Raw genomic sequence first — 12409 nt, 5'->3', positions numbered from 1 at the left:
ACTTCTCTCCGTCTCAGTCTCCTCGCCAGTAAACCTCCCTCTTACCGTAAACACCCGAGGGACAGGGAATGCATCCAATCTGACTACCTTTTATTTACCCCAGTGCCTGGCCCATTGTTAGCGCTTAACAAGGATCATAATGATGATAATGTAGTGCCAGGACTTAAATTCTAGCAGCTATCCTTAGAAAACCAAAATATTTGTCCACGAGGAGGTCCAGACGATGGACACTTCAGGCTGATGAGGCAGGGGGCCGTTTAAGCAGAATTATGGTCGATCAGGGAAACGGCAGACACTTAGGTATATGCAAATGTGATCGAGATGGTCAGAAATCCCTGAAACGACCTCAGCATTCGGTATCGATAATTAGAGCTAATCAGAAAAGAAATCAGTGGAGAACTAAACATGGGGAGGATAGTGACAGCAAGAGCAATAAAAAGCCCCACTGAATTATTTGTTAAAAAAAACTAGACAAAATCCATTACTTTACAGGGACTGAAACAGGTCTGATCGATCTGGATCTTGGAACCGCCCCAAAAAACGGACTGTCAGTTAATCGATGGCATTTACTGAGCACTTATTGCGTGCAGAGAGCTGCCTAAACGGTACACAGGAAAGACAACAGAGTCTAGAGGGAATTCTCCAAATGGGTGCCACTGGGCTTGCATACACATGCAGGTCGTGGGATTTTGTTAGAGGACTTATCCATCGACATTATCAACTGGCAACAAATACAAGGACATTCTTTCTGAAGTTAGCTCAAGGTGTCTCCTTCCTGGATTTTTTTTTTTCAATTCCAGTAACTCTGGAGTAATCTGCCTGAAGCTCTGAATTTACAGCCTGGGCCAGAATCTCTCCCTACCTGCTCCCAAGACACGTTCCATTGAATAACTCCTTTCCATTTTAGCATCTTCAGTGGACAATGAAAAGCAGTTTGGCCCACTGGAAAGAGCAAGGGCCCGGGAGTCGGAGGACCTGAGTTCTAATCCCGGCTCCTCCACTCGCCTGCTGTGTGACCTTGGGCAAGACACTTCTCTCTGCCTCAGTTACCTCATCTGTAAAATGGGGGTTAAGACCGTGAGGTCAGTGTGGGGATACGGACTGTGTTCAATCTGATCGTCTCGTATCTGCCCCAGCACTTAGTACAGTGCCTGGAACATGGTAAGCACTCAAACACCATTAAAAAAAAAAAGTCAACACAACACTGCAACTTAATTGAGTGGAGATTCATTTTATCCAAGGCGAGAGTCCCCTCAAGCCCACGAAAATTCACCGAGTTTTAGATCTGTCTCCGAGTTTACGGCTCCACCTCCAGTTTCCGTCCCAGACCCTCAAGGGATCGGCCCGAGCACTGGGTGTTTTCATGTGCGGCCCAAACCACATGAGTTTTCTGTGGTCTTGGGTTTTTTGCCCAGTTCTTGGTTTGGCTCGATAATTTCTTCCCTCTGGCTAGAGATGCATCAGCCCAAATACGCTTTCTAAATCTAAATATGCTTTCTAAATATGCTTCCAAAACAGATGCAGCCACCAGATTTTCCATCCCAGCTGTTACCTTTCTATTCGCTACAGGAATTCCATTATTACCGACGCCTTCTCACGGGGCTACCAACCCAAGCCAGCACTGTCGCTGAGCTAATCGTAGCCACCACCTTTTCGGTTTAACCCTCGGAGCGGTGAGCTTTGGCCAACGGTGATTCCCTTGGAAACACCGCAACAATACCCCGTCGTGCGCAGGGAATGCGTCTGCTGTGTTGTTATACTGACCTCTCCCGAGCGCTCTGCGCAGTGTCCCGCATACACCAAGCGCTCAGTAAATACGACCGACTGACCCGTCCCGGGCTACATCCGCGATGCCGCCGTTAGCGGTCGCACGGTATTTTGGAATCCGAAAAATCGCCTAGCAGGAAGCAGAAGACAATCGTCTTCTCGCTCAAAGGGTAGTCTCAAATTCACAGCGGTTCAGCCGCCACTCCTGTCATCCAACGAACGTCTTAATCTTAATCCCGGTCAAAATTCACGGGCCACCCAGAACTCTCCAGGATGAGGAGGAGAATGCGGTCTCTCAAGGCCCGGATCCCATTTGGCTACTTTTGACGTCTGGAGAAGAGCTCGGATCGGATCGAGAACCTCTAGACAATTTCCGGTGACTAAGAACCACCGCCGCCAGATGCGGACGAGATGAACAACAGCTTTCTAAGCCTCTGTCGCTCCTCCTCTCGGGCGAGCGATCCGCTCTGCCGCTTCCTTTCCCGGCACTGACTCCGAGTCCTAATAGGGAGGGTGGAGAGAAGAGCTTTCTCATGACCACAGACAATGAAAAGGGGGCTCCGGTAGGGCTTCGTAAGGCCGGTCTTAGTGGCGGGAAGCAGTCACAAAAGGGATGGTTACGCTCGAGGCAAAAAACGCTCATCAGACCGGAAAGCCGAAAGGCCGCATGCCGCCCTTGAAAGAAAGAGGAAATAACGTAACCGGTGATCGGAGGACCCCGACTTTTCCAGCCCCACCAATACACACAGATACCCCAGCTCTGCCGCCGGCCAGCTGGGAGATCTCGGACGAGCCACTCTTAATAATAATAATGTTGGTATTTGTTAAGCGCTTCCTATGTGCAGAGCACTGTTCTAAGCGCTGGGGGAGATACAGGGTCATCAGGCTGTCCCACGTGGGGCTCACAGTCTTAATCCCCATTTTACAGATGAGGGAACTGAGGCCCGGAGATGTGCAGTGACGCCCACAGTCACGCAGCTGACAAGTGGCAGAGCCGGGATTCGAAACCATGACCTCTGACTCCCAAGCCCGGGCCCTTTCCCCGGAGCCACGCTGCTTAGCTCTCTGTGCTCTGATTCCTTCATCTATAAATTATAATAATGGCATTGGCTAATTACTGCCTATCGTTATGAGAGGAAGAAGAAGAATGATCGCGATAACTGTTCAGTGCTTCCTATGGGTCAAGCGTTGTTCTAAGCGCTGAGGAAGATACAAGATAGCCACGGTCCCTTGGGCCACACAGGGCTCACAGTCCAAGTAGGAGGATGAACAAGTATCGAATCCCTACTTTTTAGAAGAGGAACAGAGAAGTTCAGTGACTTGCCTACGATCACATAAAAGGCACGTACGTGGCGGAGCGGGGATTAAAACCCAAGACCTCTAACTCCGAGGCCCAAGCTCTTTCCGCTAGGCCACGGTCAGACAGCAGGAAAGTGGAAGAGCTGGAATAAGCTGGGATAAATTGGGAATACTTCCCCTATTAGATCGTGAGGCTGTGTGGTGCAGGGATTGCGTCCAATCTGGCTAGTATTCACCCCAGTCCTTATCACAAAGTCAATTTATCACAGAGGTAAGTAATAATTTAAGTCAATCACCAAGGCAAGTAATAATTTAAGTCAATTAATCAACCCATGGTATTTATTGAGCATTTACTGAATGCAGAGGCCTTGTTAAATGCTTGGAAGAGTACAATAGAGTTGGTACCACTTGTCAGCTGTGTGACCGTGGGCAAGTCACTTCACTTCTCTGGGCCTCAGTTCCCTCATCTGGAAAATGGGGATGAAGACTGTGAGCCTCACGTGGGACAACCTGATTACCCTGTATCTACCCCGGCGCTTACAACAGCGCTCTGCACGTAGTAAGCGCTTCACAAATACCAACATTATCGTTATTATCATCATCTCTGTCCTCAAGGCACTTACAACCTAGGAGCCAAATTCTAGTCTTCCTTGGAGAGAGGAAAGATGACCAGATTTGCCTGGGGAAGTATTTTAAGACCGTTAAGTCCCTTTTCCGTTTCATCTTGAACGCTGATAAATAAGACTTAGCAGAATTATTGTTAATCATCAAAAACCACAGGAGTAATCATATACGGTCGAGTGCAAGACATGAAGCACCTAACGTTTACACAGAGGAGGAGTATATTACTTGGAAGATAATATAATTGGAGGATGAGCATTAGCATTTGCATAAAATTCGAATAATGTCAATGAACTGTCATATGATTTTTGCTGAACAGAAGTCTCTTGTGTAGCATACATTCTATTCACGAGATGAAGTAAATAATTAAAAAAACAACAACTCGTCAGCACAATGTATGATGTAAAAACTAGATGTAATGTCCTGGCACGATCAAAATGACCTAGTTAATTCCAAAGTGATCTGCACTATTCAAACTTTAGTTACGATCCAAAGAAAAACAAAACCGAACGCTAATGGAAACCATCTTTCCTTCGACTTTGGCAGTGGGTTCATGAGAAGACAATCTATAGTTTTCTCCAAGGGAAACAAAGTATTCAATGTTTTCATGTGGTCCTCGCGTTAAATAAGAAAATAAAATTGGTACATCACAGCTCGACGGAGAAATAAAACGATATAATTGTGAAAATCATTGCATTGGACCTTTACATTTTTAAAAAATCATCAGCCGTGATGACACTCTTCGGCTCTCTGCGCGTGGGCCACGACGACGAAGACCTCTTGCAGGAGGTGTGATCTCAGTAGGCCTTTGAAGTCGGCGTAAGATACGAACAGTGCTCCAGTGCTCAGAAAAGTGCTCGGCACATAGTAAGTGCTTAACAAATGCCATCATCACCATTATTACTAAGGGAAGGGAGACGGAGTTCCGGGCCTGAGGGAGAACACGGGCCGGGGGGTCGGCAGCGAGAAGGAAGAGATTGGGGTACGGTCAGAGGAGCGAAGAGCGCGAGGCTGGGCCGTAGCAGGAGATCGACAAAGCGAGGGAGGAGGGAGAGAAGTGACGCCAGTGCCTTAAAGCCGACCATCAGGAATTTCTGTTTGAGGCGGAGGTAGAAAGACAACCGCTGGGGATTTCTGGGGAGTGGGGGGATGCGAACCGAGTGGTTTTTTAAGAAACACGATCAGGGCGGCAGAGCGAAGAATGGACCGGAACAGGTCGGGACGGTCGGCAGGGAGGTCGGCGAGGAGGCCGACGCAGTAATCAAGGTGGCAAATGGTAACTGCTTCGATCAGTTTGGACGGAGAGAGAGTCTGGATGCTAGAGATGATGTGAAGGTAGAACTGACAAGATCTGGTCACGGTCGAATGAGAAAGATGAGTCGAGACTGAGAGATGTCTACCTCTCCGTGTGACAATGTCTGTGTATCTATGTGCCCGAGTACCTTCATTTCTTTCTCCACTCGTCTCCCTCGGTCTCTATTCCTGTTTTCCCTGTTGTCTTCCCTCCATCCCCTCTCGTTCATTCGATCGTATTTACTGAGCACTTACTGCGGGCAGAGCACTGTATCAAGCGCTCGGGAGAGTACAACAGAAAAACAGACAGACGCATTCCCGCCCACAACGAGCTCACAGTCTAGAGGGTCACAGTCCCGGCTGTCGCTCTGCCGTGAAATTGTCGTCCCCTCCCCGGTTTCCATACTCCCATTCCATCCGGACCTTCCAAAACCCGGTCACTTTGCGGGGATTCGGATGTCGGCCGCAGGATCTCTTAGGGGGTTTTAAAAAAGATAGGCAAAGTAGCCCGAGGCTTCTCTTGATTTCTCTTGATGCGTTCGTTCGCAAGCCGGATTCCATCTCCGCGGGCCCTTCCCTCTGAGGGTAATGAGGGCCACGTGTACTTGTCTGAAGGCAGACATTTGGCTCTTCCGATTCATTTCTTTGTTCTGAAAATTGCCACCGGCAAGTAAAAGCTGGTAACAGCCTCCCCCACCCAAGCCTCAGATCCTAGGGCTTTTCAACAACTCCCTTCTGAAACAGCCACTAAAATAGAATAATGATTCTTTAACAGCAAGGGAAAGGCAGCAAGGGGGAGACGGCGGGGGCGGGGGAAACTTGAAACAATGAGAAAATACGATCTAAAATTACGCCAAAGGGGCAGTCTGCGAAGTCAAATGATTGATACCGCCGAAGGGATGGAAACCAGGGAGGACACTGTCGGGGGATGCAAGGAGAAAATCAACTCTAATATCTCAAACAACCCTAAGATTGTATTTTCCTGATCCCATCGCCTATTTATAAAGAGTTTTGCCCAGCCCAGCCAGCAGCGGGTAGCGACGAGGGTTGAAGACGGGGGGAAGCGGCAAAAGGAAGGGAAGGAAATGAAACGGTAGGCAGCCCCTAGGCATTTTTCCATGACTCCCCAGATCCGTACATGTGTCTTTGGTCCAGGCCCAGGTGCTGCCATCAGCATTTCTGTGACGGGCTCTGACCGGGTGCTAGTGATGTGTAGCTCCTAAATTGTTTTGTATTGACAGGCCTTACCCTCACCCCCCCACCCCAAACCCACTCCTACTCTCTGTCTGGTATCGGTCTGTTTTACGCCTTAATAATAATGTTGGTATTTGTTTAGCGCTCACTATGTGCAGAGCACTGTTCTAAGCGCTGGGGGAGATATAGGGTAAAGAGGTTGTCCCACGTGAGGCTCACAGTCTTAATCCCCATTTCACAGATGAGGTCGCTGAGGCCCAAAGAGGTGAACTGACTTGCCCACAGTCCCACAGCTGACAAGTGGCAGAGCCGGGATTCAAACCCGTGACCTCTGATCCCCAGCCCGGGCCCTTGCCACTGAGCCGCGCTGCTTCTCTACTATGTGTTCTGCACATAGTAAGCGCTTAACAAATACCATCATTATTCACCATCATATATCACCATAAAGATCTATACGTGGACGATGCCGGGCCGGGGCGGGAGGGGAGGGGGAGGAGGTTGCGAGCCCTCTGCAAACGTGCTGGAATAGGAGTTGGGAGAGAGAAGTAAAGTCGCAATGACAACGATTTCCAATGGGACAAGTCCTCTCGGGAGCCTTCTCGACATAAACAGATTTAGTCAGCGATTCTTCCATTCCCAACTTTTCATCATCTCCCTCGTTGGTCTTTCCGCCCGGCCCCCGAGAGGTTAGGGGGCAGCTGCCTTTGGCATTTCATCACAGACTGAATCTGATCATCATCGGAGCGTGAAACAAGGTCCATTTGCTTCGCTTAGCCTCTGGCCAACCATTCATGGTCCCGTCCCCCCCCCCCCCCCCCCCCCCCCGTCCGCTCTCTTCGTTTACTCTTTCGGGTTCATTTACATGTGAAAAATCAGCCCCAGTCCCCTCTCTTATTCAGTTCTACCATCAGCTCTGATTTCGCGCGATCGACCAGTTTTTATAGAATCCGCGGGCTTGCGATCTTTGCCAGAAGAAGTGCTCTGCTAATCCGGGGGTTAAGAGGAGTTCGGGCCGGGGCAATCTCCCGGTTAAACTGCCCTTCGGCCAAAAACTGGCTCCCGGAACGTAGGGCTGCTCAGACCAGAATCTTCATTTTTTTCAGGAAGGCTTTTATCAGTAAGTCTCTGTACATGTGACATCCCCACCGTTAAGCTGGTTCAGCAACTGGCTGACTGAGGTCGATTACAAGTAGAAACTACTTAGTGAACGGTCCCCAGACCGGATTGTGGTTTCTCAAGCCAGTCTTTCGGGAAGTGCTCGGATTACGAGTTGAATTATCTTAGTCTGAGTGCCACCCCGCCATTTTCTTTCCGATTTTCTCATCAAAGGCCAGGGAGACGGGGGAATCTCAAACTAGTTCCGCACAGTGCTAAGTACGGTGACCATAAAACCAGTAAATACGCAGAATTCATCCGCTTTGACAGAGAGATAAAATATAAATGATGATCTTGTAAAACAAATAGGACAAAGAGGCAGAAGAACATCAGAGCGACTGATGTTGGCCCGTATACTGTCCGCGAATGTAGGAGGGGAGAAAGGAAGCAAGCAGAACTTGCACAAGGCCTGCCTGAACCTCACAGTAGCTATTCGTTTCAATCAGTCAACCAAGAGAAATTATTGAGGGCCTCCTGGATCCACAGCCCTGCGCTAAGCACTTGGGAGAACACAATAATAGACGAGGTTCTTAACCTCAAGGCGCTTACAAATCTGTGATCATTTCCCTCTAGGCTGTAAGTTCCTTTCATTCATAGAGTCATTCATTCAATCGTATTTATGGAGCACTCACTCTACTAAGCGCTTAGGAGAGTACAATATAACAGTAAATAGACGCATACCCTGCCCACGGTGAGCTTACTGTCTAGGAGGAGAGACAGACGTTGAGATGAACCAATACATAAATAAATTCCAGATAAGTACGCATATAACAGAGTTGGTAGACACCGTCCTTCCGGTCAGGGAACGTGTCTACCAACTCCACTATAGTGTACTCTCCCAAGCACTTAGTACAGTGCTCTGCACACAGGAAGTGCTCAATAAATGATTGATTTTTTTTCACATTGATTTCACAGCACACTCGCCATAGAAGCAGAGCGCGGGTACGTGATACGTGTATTTTCTTATTCAGTTTGAGGAATCATTCATCCATCTCTTCGGATGATCCTACTCTTGCTCCCAATCAAGACATTTTTCCGGTTAGGGTACATGGCTGGACTCCGTCCAACCCGTTTGCTTGTATCCATCCCAGCATTTAGTACAGTGCCTGGCACGTGATAAGCACTTAAATACCGCAAGTAAACATATCGATATATAATATTACAATAATTACATATTCTATCAACAAAATGTATTGTTTGTGACGTACCAAGGACTGTGCTTAAGCGCCGGGATAGATAGAAGATAATCAGATCACCCAGCCCGGAGGATCTCGGTTCTAATCCTGGCTCTTCCACGTAACTTGCTCAAGGACGCACGGCAGGACAGCGGGAGAACTGGGATTAGAATTTGGGTCTCCTTAATGCCAGTTGCCTGCTCATTCCAGGAGGTCATGCAGTCTCCCTTAGGCCTGCGCTCAAATAGGGCTAGAACAAAATCAATATATATCCGCTTCCCCCCCCCCCCCCGCCCCCCGCCGCATTTCAGGAGCCACACCACCCGGGGAAATGGATCATTTAACAAGGTTTCTTTTGGCATCCATCGGATGCATTAGGCGTAGAAGACGACTCCACGTTGGGAGAGAATTGAAAGGAGAGCCATTTGAAGGCCCAGAGCAGAATGGGGCTGACCTCATCACCACACTCTGAGTCAACGATGAACCAGAATTCATCTCCTTGTCGCATCTCCTGTTTTTGAAACGCTTGCAGGTCTAGCTGCATAAGTTCCCACTGATGGGACTGCCAATTTTTTCATGTATAAGGAGTTCTTGGCTCAAGTCATAATTAGTGTTTACAGTACTTTCTGATTCAATCATCTTTTAAAATTACATTCATCACAACGGCAATAAAGCCTCAGTGGGTGGCTGGGAAAAAAATAACTCGGCCATTTGGTTCTCTCCAATATGTCTTAATTATCTGCAGCTTTCTGCTGCTGTAGAAGGTTTTTTTTTTTTTTTTTCTGAAAAGCTAGGGAGTTTCAGAAACTTGTCCGGGGACTGATTTCATACACATCTGGGGGTCAGGAAATTTGGATCCTCCGTCAAACAATCCGAGTCTAGAAATGCAGCATTTCGTGAATAGAGTGATATATGTAAAAAGTTGTGAATTTTCAATCAGCACCATTCTGATTCGCTGTACTTCCATTAGAAAACTGAACATAACTCCAGGGTTGAATAGAAATGTGATTCCACTTCCCACACTAATCACACAGGAAGGGTGCCAAACCAGAGTCTGGGAAATAAAAAAGAAAAGAAACGTATGTGACCAAAAAAATACACCCCTTGAGAGCAGAAACTTGAGAATCAGGCTCTCTCGAGATTCTGAGGCAACTGGATGCCAAAGCTACAAAGCCTAAATGTACTGTAAGACTCCTGGAAGGAATAAAAACTTCAATTTACAGAAACTACTCAGAAGGCAATAATGTTGGAGTTGAAGTTGAGTTCCACAAGTTTTTAGAAGCTTGCCCTTGTTTGGAGGGATCATCAGTGCGGGTCGTGCTAATCAATCAATGGCGTTTAATGACTACTCGGAGAGTCCAAGATAACAGACAAGTTCCCTTCCCACAGTTGCTCGTTGTGGGCAGGGAATACATCTGTTCACTGTTGGGTGGTACTCTCCCAAGTGCTCAGTACAGTGCCCCGCACCCAGTAAGTGCTCGATAAATACCATCAAATGACTATATCATTTCAGGGAGAGGGCAAGACTGACCTTGAACACACGGGTAAAGGAGACCCAGTCACAAAACCAGTTGGAACCTTGAAAGGTATCACCCTGCGACTGGACGCACTCCAGCCAGGCCCAAAGCAATCATCGCTGGGGCCCAGATGGGCACGTGCGGCCTCTGAAGCCGGGATGACAGCTTTGCACCTTCAGTGGTTCCACCCCAGAGTTTACTGGTAAAAGGGCTAAGTGCTCTTTGGAATGGATGGACTCCAGCTCCCACTCCCTCCCCCCAGAATGACATGAGAAATTCTGAGACTATTTTGTTTAAACACATCCCAGTGTCTGCACGTCTAAGTTAAGGATGTGGGTTTGGGTTCTACCCCGTTCTTTTTGTGGGGTTAAACCAGGTCACACTTCCTCTCTTCCTTTTTAAGGCAGAAGGCTTCCTCACCCCGGAGAACCCCTTTCCAGGGTAATAGGGATTGTATTCAGAATTTGCCCTTCTGACCCACTTCCCTCTAGACTGTAAGGTCGTTGTGGGCAGGGAACGTACCCAGCAGCTCTTATATCGTACCCTCCCGAGCACTCTGAACAGCGCTCTGCGTACGGTAAGCGTTGAATAAATACCATTAACTGTTCGAAGAGATCAGAGGAACTTCCACGACAATCACCTTTCTGCGTACGCATTTGCCATGGAAACCCCTTGTGTACATTGGAGCCGCTGACTGGATGAGGGACCGAAGGACAAACCGCTGTACCAGTTTTACTGATCCTAGTAACAGTGTATCCTGAGCATCCCCTAGTCTCAAGGCACTGTATTATGCGTTTGAAGCGTTTGCTGGGAGACCTTGGACAAGTCACTTAACTTCTCTGGGTCTCATCTGTAAAATGGAGATTACGACAGTGAGCCCCATGTGGGACGGGGATTTTGCCCAACCTAAAAAGCTTGTATCTACCCGCACATAGTAAGCGCTTAACAAATACCACGCACACAGAAAAACCCACAAAAAAACCCGTTGCCCCTCCTCCCAGCAGTTGCAATAAAATCCCTGGGGATTCTAACTTCAGATGCGGCACCCAAATCTCATGGCACAATTCTAAATCTACCAACCATCTAGAGAGAAGCTGTTTAGGTAACAATAATAATAATAATAATAAAAATGTTGGTATTTGTTAAGCGCTTACTATGTGCCGAGCACCGTGCTAAGCGCTGGGATAGATACAGGGTCATCAGGTTGTCCCACAAGAGGCTCACAGTCTTCATCCCCATTTTACAGATGAAGTTACCGAGGCACGGAGAAGTGAAGCGACTTACCCGAAGTCACACAGCTGACAGGCGGCGGAGCCGGGATTAGAACCCATGACCTCTGACTCCTAAGATCGCGCTCTTTCCACCGAGCCACGCGGCTTCTCTGTTGCTTTTGGTCTCCCTTCCTTCCTCAGTCCAGGCCATTCATGAGTGTCTTGCTGATAACATTTTATTCTTGGCTTTTTATAGTGTCCGTTCAGGGCTTCCTAAGTGCCGGGCACTGTAATAAACACTGGGACAGCTACAATTTGATCAGGTTGGACACAGTCCCCGTCTCGCATAGGGCTCACAGTCTTAACCCCCATTTCACAGATGAAATTCTCCTATAAGAGGCATTTGGGCGTAAGTCAAAGAGGAAAACTGAATTCTGCGTGGGCTTGCTCGTCACGGCGAAGATTTCCTACTCTAAGGATCCGTGCACACCCCGGGACGAGAAGACAACTGGCTGTAGAAAAGCATATGAGGAGAAAGGATGTGTGGAGGAAGGCCGGTGGGAGAGAAGGAATGTCTTAGTCACAATGTCTTCCACTGTCGGGTCTTTGGCACGGGCCAAATTCTTCCAGAGGGGCAACGGCCCTCGGACGGTAACTCGTCCCAACTTTGAAGAGCTCTAACCTGAGGGACTGCTCCCTGGAAGGTAGGGCTCCCAGATCCGTCCCCAAGCCATCGAGCTCCACGGCAGAAGAGCCCACCCGAAGTGAACCTCCCTGAAGAACTTGCGCCTCCACCAATGTGATTCATTTCAATCGTACCCGTGGAGCGCTTACTGCGTGCAGAGCACCGCACACCGCGCACTTGACTACCGCCGCCGCCTTCCTGCCCGCCACCGTTTCCCTCAGCGTGGCATCACGCTCTATCCAAACAGACGGGCTCCGTCGGGAGAACGTTTCCTGATCGCTCAACAGCCTTCTATCCGAAACACAGAACGCAAACCCGTGTTTGGGCGCGGCGGAATGTGGTCTGTTTTTTCCCCTATTTAAAAACTACAAGATTCATCTGTCAGAATATCAGAGCAACCTTCGATTTTATAAACTTTTCTTTGGGCAAAAATAAACGCCGCATTTGGAATTAAAGCACGGAGAAAACCTCCTCGATCCGTTGACGGCGACG

The sequence above is a fragment of the Ornithorhynchus anatinus genome, chromosome 20 (genome assembly GCF_004115215.2).
Source record: "Ornithorhynchus anatinus isolate Pmale09 chromosome 20, mOrnAna1.pri.v4, whole genome shotgun sequence".
Taxonomy (NCBI): domain Eukaryota; kingdom Metazoa; phylum Chordata; class Mammalia; order Monotremata; family Ornithorhynchidae; genus Ornithorhynchus; species Ornithorhynchus anatinus.
Note: the sequence above shows the minus strand (reverse complement) of the source record.